General features: G+C 48.5%; 1 long non-coding RNA gene across 1 annotated transcript; it reads left to right on the top strand.

The window, feature by feature from the left end:
- The first annotated feature begins 5,066 nt into the window (after positions 1-5,066).
- LOC139754912 (uncharacterized) lies at positions 5,067-8,095 on the top strand. Its single transcript, XR_011713979.1, has 2 exons — positions 5,067-5,174; positions 7,374-8,095. It is a non-coding gene; the product is annotated as an uncharacterized lncRNA (long non-coding RNA).
- The last annotated feature ends 7,508 nt before the right edge of the window (positions 8,096-15,603 follow it).

Raw genomic sequence — 15,603 nt, 5'->3', positions numbered from 1 at the left:
AGCCTTGACAAGCAAGCTCATGACCTGACAGAAGGGGAAAAAAAAATGCCCATAAGCCTTTAAACTATGACGACCTTCATAACGTCTCTCGTGGCCTTTACTAAAACAGAATACTGGCCATGTCGTCCTTTAAACTATGGAGACGTTCTTTAAACTATGGAGACGTTCTTTAAACTATGGAGACGTTCTTTAAACTATGGAGACGTTCTTTAAACTATGGAGACAATAATCACGTCTCTCGTGGCCTTTAATAAAACAGAATACTGGCCATGTCGTCCTTTAAACTATGGAGACGTTCTTTAAACTATGGAGACAATAATAACGTCTCTCGTGGCCTTTACTAAAACAGAATACTGGCCATGTCGTCCTTTAAACTATGGAGACGTTCTTTAAACTATGGAGACAATAATAACGTCTCTCGTGGTCTCAGTGAAGCAGAAGGAATGTCTGGTCATTCTTTCAGTTCATTAATGATGACACACTTCACTCCTGTGGTGAGAAACTCCTCCCATAGACTGGGCCCCATCCACTTGGAGAGAAAGTACTTTTTCCCTCTTTTGGAGAGGCACGCTTGGCCACGAGTACCACCTCCCACCATCCAGCACCCAAAAGGGGAGTGGGACATTGCACGAGTACCCCCTCCCATCATCCAGCAGCCCAAAAGGGGAGTGGGACATTGCACGAGTACCCCATCCCACCATCCAGCAGCCCAAAAGGGGAGTGGGACACTGCACGAGTACCCCCCTCCCATCCAGCACCCAAAAGGGGAGTGGGACACTGCACGAGTACTCCCACCATCCAGCAGCCCAAAAGGGGAGTGGGACACTGCACGAGTACCCCCCTCCCATCCAGCACCCAAAAGGGGAGTGGGACACTGTACGAGTACCCCGTCCCACCATCCAGCACCCAAAAGGGGAGTGGGACACTGCACGAGTACCCCCTCCCATCATCCAGCACCCAAAAGGGGAGTGGGACACTGTACGAGTACCCCTTCCCACCATCCAGCACCCAAAAGGGGAGTGGGACACTGCACGAGTACCCCCCTCCCATCCAGCACCCAAAAGGGGAGTGGGACACTGTACGAGTACCCCTTCCCACCATCCAGCACCCCAAAAGGGGAGTGGGACGCTGCACGAGCACCCAAAAGGGGAGTGGGACACTGTACGAGTACCCCCTCCCACCATCCAGCACCCCAAAAGGGGAGTGGGACACTGTACGAGTACCCCTTCCCACCATCCAGCACCCAAAAAGGGACACTGATGTGGCGTTACGTTACTGCTGGATCTGTCGAGACCTCTGTTATAACTGGATGTCTTGATCAAATCATCTCTAAGTCTCTTCTCGAGGCTAAATAAGCCAAGGTGGACTGGTGGGATCTTATGGGATTTTGTTACCCAGTCTGGGACTCACCCAAGACGCGCGTCGCTCTGCTCCCTGTCTTCTGTCCATGTCTCTATACAGTCCGTTTTCTCTTTTCTGTCTGTGTTTTCTCTTTTCTGTCTGTTTTCTCTTTTCTGTCTGTGTTTTCTCTTTTCTGTCTGTTTTCTCTTTTCTGTCTGTTTTCTCTTTTCTGTCTGTTTTCTCTTTTCTGTCTGTTTTCTCTTTTCTGTCTGTGTTTTCTCTTTTCTGTCTGTTTTCTCTTTTCTGTCTGTGTTTTCTCTTTTCTGTCTGTTTTCTCTTTTCTGTCTGTTTTCTCTTTTCTGTCTGTTTTCTCTTTTCTGTCTGTTTTCTCTTTTCTGTCTGTGTTTTCTCTTTTCTGTCCGTTTTCTCTTTTCTGTTCGTTTTCTCTTTTCTGTTTTCTGTTTTCTGTCTATGTTCTCTTTTCTGTCTGTTTTCTCTTTTCTGTCTGTGTTTTCTCTTTTCTGTCCGTTTTCTCTTTTCTGTTTTCTGTTTTCTGTCTATGTTCTCTTTTCTGTCTGTTTTCTCTTTTCTGTCTATTTTCTCTTTTCTGTCTGTTTTCTCTTTTCTGCCCGTTTTCTCTTAACTGTCCGTTATCTCTTAACTGTCTGTGTTCTCTTTTCTGTCAGTTTTCTCTTTTCTGTCTATTTTCTCTTTTCTGTCTGTTTTCTCTTTTCTGTCTATTTTCTCTTTTCTGTCAGTTTTCTCTTTTCTGTCTATTTTCTCTTTTCTGTCTGTTTTCTCTTTTCTGTCTACTTTCTCTTTTCTGCCTGTTTTCTCTTTTCTGTCTATTTTCTCTTTTCTGTCTATTTTCTCTTTTCTGTTTGTGTTCTCTTTTCTGTCTGTTTTCTCTTTTCTGTCTATTTTCTCTTTTCTGCCTGTTTTCTTTTTTCTGTCTATTTTCTCTTTTCTGTCTATTTTCTCTTTTCTGTTTGTGTTCTCTTTTCTGTCTGTTTTCTCTTTTCTGTCTATTTTCTCTTTTCTGCCTGTTTTCTCTTTTCTGTCTGTTTTCTCTTTTCTGTCTATTTTCTCTTTTCTGTTTGTGTTCTCTTTTCTGTCCGTTTTCTCTTCGATAAGACGTAGGGTGGTTACAGTATCCCAGGGAGGGTGGGGGGGGGGGGGAGGCACCCGGGATTTGCAACGAGTCAGGACTGGTGTCTTAGGAGCTGAATTCGGATATTCCATCCGTGAGTCGTAAGATAATGTTCGTCTGTTCATGTGGATTCTGTACCTTCCCTCTCTGTACTTTCCTTCTGTACCTTCCATCTCTGTACTTTCCTTCTGTACCTTCCCTTTCTGTACTTTCCTTCTGTACCTTCCCTTCCTGTACCTTTCTTCTGTACCTTCCCTTTCTGTACTTTCCTTCTGTACCTTCCCTTTCTGTACCTTCCCTCTCTGTTCCTTCCACCTATACCTCCCCTCTCTGTACCTTCCCTCTGAACCCCTCCCTCTCTTCTTCACTGTAAGTCTCTACCTTCCCTGAACTTTTAACTCTGCCTGTTGAAATCCGCTTCCTAAAAACTCTATCAGCTTTTCTACTTTAAGCTTCCACAGTTTATATTCCATTTTCTTTGTAGACTTAACAACACCCAGTCTCTCATGCTACTGATCTGTCCAGGGATTGTGGAATATTGGGCCAAAGTTGATTCTTCTAAAGGAGTCTATTCAGTTCAACACAACAGCTCCCAGTTTCGTCAAGCTCCTTGTTTCGTATCCTTCACATTAACGACAGACCTAAACTGGAGCACTGTTTCATCACTGCTCTCCAGGGATGCATCATAAATGACGCCTTCCATGTCCTGTCTCTTGTACCTGAAATGAGATCTGATATTGATGGGGGGGGGGCGCGTCAGTGCCTCTGGCTCTGGTGGGCTCCTGGACACGGTAGGTTGTGCAACTTTTCCCTAAACACTTCCGAAGAACTGGGACCTCTCTCCATGTATCTCTTCCATCATGTGGGTTCCAGTGTGTCCACATCGGAATCCTTTTAGTCAGAATCCCTCAGTATGAGGATCGTATGAGGAACCCCCTTTCATAAGCTGTGATGCTAATCTTGGAACCTTCTGCACTATCTTTTTTTTTTCATGGCACTTATGATATTTCCTCTATCTCTTCTCTCTCTGGGGGATTTTGTACCCTATCAGAGCAAACACTCAGATGTTTTACATCATAATCCTCCTCATTATATAAGACCAGAGTGGATCATGATCCTCTAGTACTATGTCGAAGTTTAGATCCTCTTTCAAAGGCTTAGCCAACTTCTGCCTTCCTCTGTCTTACACTGGGTGATCCGAACGTGTGGGGAACACTACGTCAGGTACCCGACTGGAGGCCACCTAGTAAACCCAACCTTGTGAGGCGTCTTGGTGAGGGCGTTGGCATCGGCGGGAGGGAAGGTGGCACAGATCCTCAGATAAGGGAGGCTGGAGACGTCTGGGAAGTGGAGAAGGGAGGCTGTCAGGAGATGGCTTGGCTATAGATCAATATAATGTGAGGTTTACGGCCGCTGGCCAGGGCTGCCCTGCCGGAAGCTGTGTCCGAAGAGAGTATTGACAGCTTATCCCTCACCACAGCTACCACCACAGTGGCCACCAAAGCCTCTATTGTTCTGCACCAACATCCCGACAATCTCCCACCACTCCCAGCGATTTCTGTGGTATCAGTTACCACACCACACATATGTACGATTTCTTCACACACACACACACACACACACACACACACACTCCCTAGAACCACCAAAGAAGTGGTCTTCCTACCCAACAGCTGGGCTGTTCCCTAGTATCTGGTCTTCCTATCCAATACCTGGGCTGTTCTCTTGTTCCTTGTCCTCCCACCGAGGACCGTGGGCTGTTCCCAGGTGGCTGGTCTTCCAACACATATGATCCTCTACAGGGTTGTGACTATGAGCAGCTAGTCTGTCATGGGGACGAGGTTCATCGTGTTGAGTGGTGGTAAAGATGGGGTTACGAGGGTCAGAAACAGTCTTTATCAGACCCCAGATGATGATGTCATTACATGTTACAATGTTGGTACGTCACAAACCCTTTCACTCTTTCCCAATTTTAGATTTACTGATTAAATACACGTGTGGATCCAGGGTGGAAGTTTCATTTGCCCTTGACGACAAGATGCTGTGCCATCTCTTGTTGTGTTTGTTTACATCTGTCTTTATATTGATAGATTTTCTCAAGTATAACATGCTACAATCGTAAGTGTCCATATCTCTGACCATACACTTTACACTTCAGTCAACATCTCCAGATAGGCTAAAACTTTAGCATGATTACCTGTAGCCTAACGTTAATTAACTTAGCTTGAAGTCTGCTGACCATGTTACCTTCTCAGTGTTGTACCACCACACTCCATGAGGGTCAGATGAAACACTTCGTGTTCACGTGTGACCACGAAGAAGGAACTTAACCCAACACAACTATCACAGGTAATTCCTCTGCCACATTACAGCCACCGGACATCACATCTTTTTAATGGTGTAACCAAACTCACTTCCTTAGTTCTGTCCTAACCACACTCCATCCTTGGAGACTGGTCTGGTCTCCATGGTCGCCCCATTTCCCGGAGGTCGTTTTGACTCCTATGGCCTTCCAACCCTTGGAGGCCGTCTTGGTCGGTAGAACGGATGGGCCCCGCCCCTAGTGGTCCTGCCTGGGGGATATATGAGCGGGGCGGGAGGTGGAGGGAGCAGCAGTTCGCCCTGGACTAGTGGTGAGCAAGGAAGCAGCAGCAGCAGCAGGATGGTCAACATGAAGCTCCTGGTGAGTCGTGATCACTGGTACAGCTGGAGGATCTTAACGCTGCCTTGGTCACTCGTGTTATATAGACCTCCTCCGTCCACCACTTGTTCCTCACTCACCGTCGTGACCTCCTCCTCCGTCCACCACTTGTTCCTCACTCACCGTCGTGACCTCCTCCTCCGTCCACCACTTGTTCCTCACTCACCGTCGTGACCTCCTCCTCCGTCCACCACTTGTTCCTCACTCACCGTCGTGTCCTCTTCCTCCGTCCACCACTTGTTCCTCACTCACCGTCGTGACCTCCTCCTCCGTCCACCACTTGTTCCTCACTCACCGTCGTGACCTCCTCCTCCGTCCACCACTTGTTCCTCACTCACCGTCGTGACCTCCTCCTCCTCCCACCACTTGTTCCTCACTCACCGTCGTGACCTCCTCCTCCGTCCACCACTTGTTCCTCACTCACCGTCGTGACCTCCTCCTCCTCCCACCACTTGTTCCTCACTCACCGTCGTGACCTCCTCCTCCGTCCGCCACTTGTTCCTAACTCACCGTCGTGACCAGGCTCTCATTCCCAGGCCTTTCTATTCTGACGTTGATTTGACTCAATGTTTCCAGAGTAAGTTTTGTCCACACTTGGATTGGATGAGTTTAGAATGCGATGCAAGTGTGGCACCTGCTGTGTTGACACCTGCCAGCCAGGGCCTGGGAGCGACAGGTGTTACACATGACCAGAAGACTCACCTGCTGAAGGAATAAGTCAGACACAGTCAGTCGGGTAGAAATGTTTACCTGAGTTGTTGACAATAAGTTGAATTCAACCAATGTAAAGAAAACCCGACAAATCTGAGGAAATCATAAATAGGTTGAAAGTTAAACAGAATTATGGAGGAGCAAATGAAACCTAAGTGACGTGATGTGATATGATTCCGTGGCAAGAAGATTGGTTGACTGGCTGTAAACACAGAGTAGTGAGCAAGGATCAAAAGCCTCAGAATGGTTCGACGTCATGAGTGGCGTACCGCAAGGCCAGTCTTGGGACCACTTCTATTTGTGGTATATGTTAATGTCATCAGTAAAGACATCTGTTCAAGAATATCAATTTCGCTGGCCGTAATAAAGTCAGATATATATAGTTGTGCCGTCATCTGCACACTTCACCGATGCACAGTGACATAGACTACACTGATAGATACACTAGGCTCATAAGTGGAAGTTGAGAGTCGATCTCTATTTTGCAAAGCTTTATCCAGCAGCTGGAAAGCGAAGAGACAAATCATTTGACGAAGATGCGTCGAGCAACAGCATAAATCATGAAAAAACTACAGTTATAATTATCTCTGATGACACTAAGCCAAGTCAGCAGTGAGCAGAAAACTGTGAGATAAACGAGAATAATTTTGGATTGGAAAGGCAAGAGCTGCTTCTGTTGTTCTATTTTCTGTGTTGATACTGACTTATTAACACAACCACATGACCTGGTGAAGGGTTAGGTTATAAACAATATCAAAGTTGACCTGGATTAATGATGATAAGAAATATGTTCGACTACGACCATATTCTGTTTACTATCTGTTCTAAAGTATGTCAGAATGACCATTTGATAAATCCTTATTGTCCCTGGAATCCCTCAACCACTGGCAGTGTAATCCCTCAACCACTGGCAGTGCAATCCTCAACCATTGGCAGTGTAAGGTTATAAAGGGGATGGTTGACCTGTCCCCCATCTGTGGGATGGTTGACCTGTCCCACCAGTGGGATGGTTGACCTATCCCACCAGTGGGATAGTTGACCTGTCCCACCAGTGGGATCCAGACAGCCACCAGTGTTTAATATCAAACAGAAACCTTCCTGAAGTGTCCAATGTAAACAACACAATGTACATGTTACTGCTTAATGTAATCTATCAATTTCTATACAATTACCTTTGAGGATAATATGGCTTCCCTCAGGCCTCTCAAGATACGAAATGTAATCCTTAAATCCTCCAGTACAAATGACATTATTATCTCAGTAAAAGTTACATTGTTAAAGGTAATTCTTAGACTGTTCTCAGATGTGTTAAATGACCCATAGATGTCTTGTTAAATTCAGGGCTAAGACTGTGAGTGATAGATTAACCTACAGTGTTGAATGTTAACTTGTGATGGTTTGTTAAATATGTTGTCTACAGGTTGAGGACGGGACACAAATTACATTGTTGAAATGTCATTCTTGACCCAGTTGCAGATGGCGCTGTTGGTGTGTGGTGTGGCGATGACGCTGGGCGAGGCTGGCCCACACTTGTACCACCCACTCTCCCACTACCCCTACCACCACTACTACCACCATCCCTACCACCACTACCACCATCCCTTCCACCACTACCACCACCACCATCTGCCCCTCAAGGGAGGGAAGGGTGGTGTGGCCAAGCATCCAGGGGGAGCCACTTCCTACGTCGCCCCACGGGTTCATGGCCTGGGCAAGCGCTCGGCCGACCCCAGCCCCAAGGCTGACCATTAGTCCTACGGCTGACCCTTAGCCCTGGGGCTGACCTCTAGCCCTTGGAGCTGATCCTTAGCCCTGAGACCGACCCCAGCCCTGAGCCCTCACCATCACCAGCATCGCCAGGGATGCCTCTCACTCACCCTGGGTGACCTGCCTTGCTGGTCCCTGCTGGAGCCACCGTGGCCTGGCCAGGTTCACCACGCTCCTCCCAGCCATGCTCCTACCATGCTCCAGCCTCTGGTCAACACCACGCTCCTCCCAGCCATGCTCCTACCATGCTCCAGCCTCTGGTCAACACCACGCTCCTCCCAGCCATGCTCCTACCATGCTCCAGCCTCTGGTCAACACCACGCTCCTCCCAGCCATGCTCCTACCATGCTCCAGCCTCTGGTCAACACCAGTGTTGTCAATGTTGCTATGTTCATTTTTTCATAATGAAGATTCAACCTTTGCTATACTGTTGTGTCTCTTCTCCAGCACAGCCTCTGTGCCACGATGCACAGAGGCATCTGCCACGTGTCTGTACCACGATGCACAGAGTCATATGTCACGTGTCTGTGCCACGATGCACAGAGGCATCTGTCACGTGTCTGTGCCACGATGCACAGAGGCATCTGTCACGTGTCTGTACCACGATGCACAGAGGCATCTGTCACGTGTCTGTACCACGATGCACAGAGGCATCTGTCACGCGTCTGTACCACGATGCACAGAGGCATCTGTCACGCGTCTGTGCCACGATGCACAGAGGCATCTCTCACGTGTCTGTAGCACAGATATTGTCTGTGTTCTGCTGTGTTGAGGATGTTATTGTCTGTGTGGCTGGAATATGCCGCCCTCTGTGTAACACCAAAACTCACTTTAGATGATCGGTAACAGAGAGAGAGAGAGAGAGAGAGAGAGAGAGAGAGAGAGAGAGAGAGAGAGAGAGAGAGAGAGAGAGAGAGAGAGGGGAGTCGCGGGAACAGGGGGGCGCTAGATTTGTGGGGGTGGAGGGCCCACAACATAGCTGGTCTGCCTATGTTCCAACAGAGCCAAAATCAATATGACAGATGATGATGAAGATGTTACAGAACGAGAACATAGTGTCCCTCTACATCACAGAAGGTACTGTATATATATATATATATATATATATATATATATATATATATATATATATATATATATATATATATATATATATATATATATATATCATTTATTTATTTTGCTTTGTCGCTGTCTCCCGCGTTAGCGAGGTAGCGCAAGGAAACAGACGAAAGAATGGCCCAACCCACCCCCATACACATGTTTATACATACACGTCCACACACGCAATTATTCATACCTATACATCTCAACGTATACATATATATACTCACACATACATATACATATACACACACACACACACACACATATATATATATATATATATATATATATATATATATATATATATATATATATGTATATATACATTTTTTACTTTGTCGCTGTCTCCCGCGTTAGCGAGGTAGCGCAAGAAAAGGATCACAATTTTGCGCGTGATCAAGAATATTCCTATGAGTCCACGGGGAAAATGAAACACGACAAGTTTCCCAAGTGCACTTTCGTGTAATAATCACATCATCAGGGGAGAACACAAGAGAGAGAAATATAACCGTCAGTTGATAGACAATGAAGAGACGTAGCTAGGACGCCATTTGACATCATGCGTCCGAAGACTCGTTGCCAGCAATGTGGTAAATATCGAACCGCTTTTGTTTACTTAAACAGTGCAAGCATGCTTTTGTTTACGTAAACAGTGCAAGCATGCTTTTTGTTGATCAAAGGGTAAACAAATGCATTAGCGTGATGCGTGGAGATCATAGACACGTACACAAGATCGCAGGCACGTCAAATACATTAGCATGATGGGTGGTGATCACAGACACGTAAACATGATCACAGACACGTAAACATGACCACAGACACGTAAACATGATCACAGACACGTAAACATGATCACAGACACATAAACATGATCACAGACACGTAAACATGATCACAGACACGTAAACATGATCACAGACACGTAAACATGATCACAGACACGTAAATATGATCACAGACACGTAAACATGATCACAGACACGTAAACAAGATCACAGACACGTAAACATGATCACAGACACGTAAACATGATCACAGACACGTAAACATGATCACAGACACGTAAACAAGATCACAGACACGTAAACAAGTATCAAGGGGGGGAGGGGGCCCATTATGGTGATGCACAAACACACGCCACAAGCAGTCGTCACAAGCAGCTGTCGTAAACAACTTGTGCAAACGATCGTCATAAACAACAGGTGAAAACAATCGTCGCAAACAACCATCAGAAACAGAAGGTACAAACAATCGTAACAAACAATCGTTACAAACAGCGCCCTTATAAACAACCGTCACAAACAGTCAACAACATCAACACCCCCCCCACCCCCCCATCTCACACACACACACACACACACACACACACACACACACACACACACACACACACACGGTCACAGACAGACAGACAGACAGAGCCGGGCCGTCACAAGTATCCAGTTCACAACGTTGTTGGCAGAGCCTCGGGTTGTTGGCAGAGCCTCGGGTTGTTGGCAGAGCCTCGGGTTGTTGGCAGAGCAGCGGGTCGTTGGTAGAGTCGAGGGTTGTTGGCAGAGCCGAGGGTTGTTGGCAGAGCCGAGGGTTGTTGGCAGAGCCTCGGGTTGTTGGCAGAGCCTCGGGTTGTTGGTAGAGCCTCAGGTTGTGGCAGAGCCTCGGGTTGTTGGTAGAGCCGCGGGTTGTTGGCAGAGCCTCGGGTTGTTGGCAGAGCTGTGGGTTGTTGGCAGAGCCTCGGGTTGTTGGCAGAGTCGAGGGTTGTTGGCAGAGTCGAGGGTTGTTGGCAGAGCCTCGGGTTGTTGGCAGAGTCGAGGGTTGTTGGCAGAGTCGAGGTTTGTTGGCAGAGTCGAGGGTTGTTGGCAGAGCCTCGGGTTGTTGGCAGAGTCGAGGGTTGTTGGCAGAGCCTCGGGTTGTTGGCAGAGTCGAGGGTTGTTGGCAGAGCCTCGGGTTGTTGGTAGAGTCGAGGGTTGTTGGCAGAGCCGAGGGTTGTTGGCAGAACCTCGGGTTGTTGGCAGAACCTTGGGTTGTTGGCAGAGTCGAGGGTTGTTGGTAGAGCCGCGGGTTGTTGGTAGAGCCGCGGGTTGTTAGTAGAGCTTCGGGTTGTGGCAAAGCCTCAGGTCATGTTGCCAGGTGCGCGCGCGCGCGTGTGTGTGTGTGTGTGTGTGTGTGTGTGTGTGTGTGTGTGTGTGTGTGTGTGTGTGTATGTGTGTGTGTGTGTGTGTGTGTGTCACTGTGGACAGAAAGGCGATAGCGTTACTTGGACGGTCATCAAACACTGTCTGTCTGGGGGTCTGTGTCTCCCACTTCTTTTATACGTGTTCCCCCAGTGTGTCTCTGTGTCTCTCTTGGTTATCCTCTCTTTGTCTCGGTCTCTTTGTCACGTCATGAAGATGAACTCACTACCACGAGATGTGAATGGCTCCAACTGGGGTGGTGAGAGGTGAGGGGGGGGGCCTCTGTGCCTCTCTCTCTCTCTCTCTCTCTCTCTCTCTCTCTCTCTCTCTCTCTCTCTCTCTCTCTCTCTGTAGCCGATCATCTACAGTGAGTTTTGGTGTTACACAGAGGGCGGCATATTCCAGCCACACAGACAATAACATCCTCATCACAGCAGAACACAGACAATATCTGTGCTACAGACACGTGACAGATGCCTCTGTGCATCGTGGCACAGACACGTGACAGATGCCTCTGTGCATCGTGGCACAGACACGTGACAGATGCCTCTGTGCATCGTGGCACAGACACGTGACAGATGCCTCTGTGCATCGTGGTACAGACAATATCTGTGCTACAGACACGTGACAGATGCCTCTGTGCATCGTGGTACAGACAATATCTGTGCTACAGACGCGTGACAGATGCCTCTGTGCATCGTGGTACAGACAATATCTGTGCTACAGACGCGTGACAGATGCCTCTGTGCATCGTGGTGCAGACACGTGGCAGATGCCTCTGTGCATCGTGGTACAGACACGTGACAGATGCCTCTGTGCATCGTGGTACAGACACGTGACAGATGCCTCTGTGCATCGTGGTACAGACACGTGACAGATGCCTCTGTGCATCGTGGTACAGACACGTGACAGATGCCTCTGTGCATCGTGGTACAGACACGTGACAGATGCCTCTGTGCATCGTGGTACAGACACGTGACAGATGCCTCTGTGCATCGTGGTACAGACACGTGACAGATGCCTCTGTGCATCGTGGCACAGAGGCTGTGCTGGAGAAGAGACACAACAGTATAGCAAAGGTTGAATCTTCATTATGAAAAAATGAACATAGCAACATTGACAACACTGGTGTTGACCAGAGGCTGGAGCATGGTAGGAGCATGGCTGGGAGGAGCGTGGTGTTGACCAGATGCTGGAGCATGGCAGGAGCATGGCTGGGAGGAGCGTGGTGTTGACCAGAAGCTGGAGCATGGTAGGAGCATGGCTGGGAGGAGCGTGGTGTTGACCAGAGGCTGGAGCATGGTAGGAGCATGGCTGGGAGGAGCGTGGTGTTGACCAGAGGCTGGAGCATGGTAGGAGCATGGCTGGGAGGAGCGTGGTGTTGACCAGAGGCTGGAGCATGGTAGGATCATGGCTGGGAGGAGCGTGGTGTTGACCAGAGGCTGGAGCATGGTAGGAGCATGGCTGGGAGGAGCGTGGTGTTGACCAGAGGCTGGAGCATGGTAGGAGCATGGCTGGGAGGAGCGTGGTGTTGACCAGAGGCTGGAGCATGGCAGGAGCATGGCTGGGAGGAGCGTGGTGTTGACCAGAGGCTGGAGCATGGTAGGAGCATGGCTGGGAGGAGCTTGGTGTTGACCAGAGGCTGGAGCATGGTAGGAGCATGGCTGGGAGGAGCGTGGTGTTGACCAGAGGCTGGAGCATGGTAGGATCATGGCTGGGAGGAGCGTGGTGTTGACCAGAGGCTGGAGCATGGTAGGATCATGGCTGGGAGGAGCGTGGTGTTGACCAGAGGCTGGAGCATGGTAGGAGCATGGCTGGGAGGAGCGTGGTGTTGACCAGAGGCTGGAGCATGGTAGGAGCATGGCTGGGAGGAGCGTGGTGTTGACCAGAGGCTGGAGCATGGTAGGAGCATGGCTGGGAGGAGCGTGGTGTTGACCAGAGGCTGGAGCATGGTAGGAGCATGGCTGGGAGGAGCGTGGTGTTGACCAGAGGCTGGAGCATGGTAGGAGCATGGCTGGGAGGAGCGTGGTGAACCTGGCCAGGCCACGGTGGCTCCAGCAGGGACCAGCAAGGCAGGTCACCCAGGGTGAGTGAAAGGCATCCCTGGCGATGCTGGTGATGGTGAGGGCTCAGGGCTGGGGTCGGTCTCAGGGCTAAGGGTCAGCCCCAAGGGCTAGAGGTCAGCCCCAGGGCTAAGGGTCAGCCGTAGGACTAAGGGTCAGCCTTGGGGCTGGGGTCGGCCGAGCGCTTGCCCAGGCCATGAACCCGTGGGGCGACGTAGGAAGTGGCTCCCCCTGGATGCTTGGCCACACCACCCTTCCCTCCCTTGAGGGGCAGATGGTGGTGGTGGTAGTGGTGGAAGGGATGGTGGTAGTGGTGGTAGGGATGGTGGTAGTAGTGGTGGTAGGGGTAGTGGGAGAGTGGGTGGTACAAGTGTGGGCCAGCCTCGCCCAGCGTCATCGCCACACCACACACCAACAGCGCCATCTGCAACTGGGTCAAGAATGACATTTTAACAATGGAATTTGTGTCCCGTCCTCAACCTGTAGACAACATATTTAACAAACCATCACAAGTTAACATTCAACACTGTAGGTTAATCTATCACTCACAGTCTTAGCCTTGAATTTAACAAGACAACTATGGGTCATATAACACATCTGAGAACAGTCTAAGAATTACCTTTAACAATGTAACATTTAACTGAGATAATAATGTCATTTGTACTGGAGGATTTAAGGATTACATTTAGTATCTTGAGAGGCCTGAGGGAAGCCATATTATCCTCAAAGGTAATTGTATAGGAATTGATAGATTACATTAAGCAGTAACATGTACATTGTGTTGTTTACATTGGACACTTTAGGAAGGTTTCTGCTTGATATTAAACACTGGTGGTTGTCTGGATCCCACTGGTGGGACAGGTCAACCATCCCACTGGTGGGACAGGTCAACAATCCCACTGGTGGGACAGGTCGACCATCCCACTGGTGGGACAGGTCAACCATCCCACTGGTGGGACAGGTCAACAATCCCAGTGATGGGACAGGTCAACAATCCCACTGGTGGGACAGGTCAACAATCCCAGTGATGGGACAGGTCAACAATCCCACTGGTGGGACAGGTCGACAATCCCACTGGTGGGATAGGTCAAACATCCCACTGGTGGGACAGGTCAACCATCCCACTGGTGGGACAGGTCAACCATCCCACTGGTGGGACAGGTCAACCATCCCACAGATGGGACAGGTCAACCATCCCACTGGTGGGCCTAGGTCAACCATCCCCATTATAACCCTTCCAAACAGTTAAGGGATTACACTGCCAGTGGTTGAGGGATTACACTGCCGGTGGTTGAGGGATTACACTGCCAGTGGTTGAGGGATTACACTGCCAGTGGTTGAGGGATTACACTGCCAGTGGTTGAGGGATTACACTGCCAGTGGTTGAGGGATTACACTGCCGGTGGTTGAGGGATTACACTGCCAGTGGTTGAGGGATTACACTGCCAGTGGTTGAGGGATTACACTGCCAGTGGTTGAGGGATTCCAGGGACAATAAGGATTTATCAAATGGTAACTCTGACATACTTTAGAACAGATAGTAAACAGAATATGGTCGTAGTCGAACATATTTCTTATAATCATTAATCCAGGTCAACTTTGATATTGTTTATAACCTAACCCTTCACCAGGTCATGTGGTTGTGTTAATAAGTCAGTATCAACACAGAAAATAGAACAACAGAAGCAGCTCTTGCCTTTCCAATCCAAAATTATTCTCGTTTATTTCACAGTTTTCTGCTCACTGCTGACTTGGCTTAGTGTCACCAGAGATAATTATAACTGCAGTTTTTTCATGATTTATGCTGTTGCTCGACGCATCTTCGTCAAATGATTTGTCTCTTCGCTTTCCAGCTGCTGGATAAAGCTTTGCAAAATAGAGATCGACTCTCAACTTCCACTTATGAGCCTAGTGTATCTATCAGTGTAGTCTATGTCACTGTGCATGGGTGAAGTGTGCAGATGACGGTACAACTATATATATCTGACTTCATTACGGCCAGTGAAATTGATATTCTTGAACACATGTCTTTACTGATGACATTAACATATACCATAAATACAAGTGGTCCCAAGACTGGCCTTGCGGTACGCCACTCATGACGTCGAACCATTCTGAGGCTTTTGATCCTTGCTCACTACTCTGTGTTTACAGCCAGTCGACCAATCTTCTTGCCACGGAATCATATCACATCACGTCACTTAGGTTTCATTAGCTCTTCCATAATTCTGTTTAACTTTCAACCTATTTATGATGTCCTCAGATTTGTCGGGTTTTCTCTACATTGGTTGAATTCAACTTATTGTCAACAACTCAGGTAAACATTTCTACCCGACGAACTGTGTCTGACTTATTCCTTCAGCAGGTGAGTCTTCTGGTCATGTGTAACACCTGTCGCTCCCAGGCCCTGGCTGGCAGGTGTCAACACAGCAGGTGCCACACTTGCATCGCATTCTAAACTCATCCAATCCAAGTGTGGACAAAACTTACTCTGGAAACATTGAGTCAAATCAACGTCATAATAGAAAGGCCTGGGAATGAGAGGCTGGTCACGACGGTGAGTGAGGAACAAGTGGTGGACGGAGGAGGAGG

This window comes from Panulirus ornatus, chromosome 18, assembly GCF_036320965.1.
Source record: "Panulirus ornatus isolate Po-2019 chromosome 18, ASM3632096v1, whole genome shotgun sequence".
In the NCBI taxonomy this organism is placed as follows: Eukaryota; Metazoa; Arthropoda; class Malacostraca; order Decapoda; family Palinuridae; genus Panulirus; species Panulirus ornatus.
The sequence above is the reverse complement of the archived record's forward strand: the minus strand, read 5'-3'. Positions and strand labels throughout refer to the sequence as shown.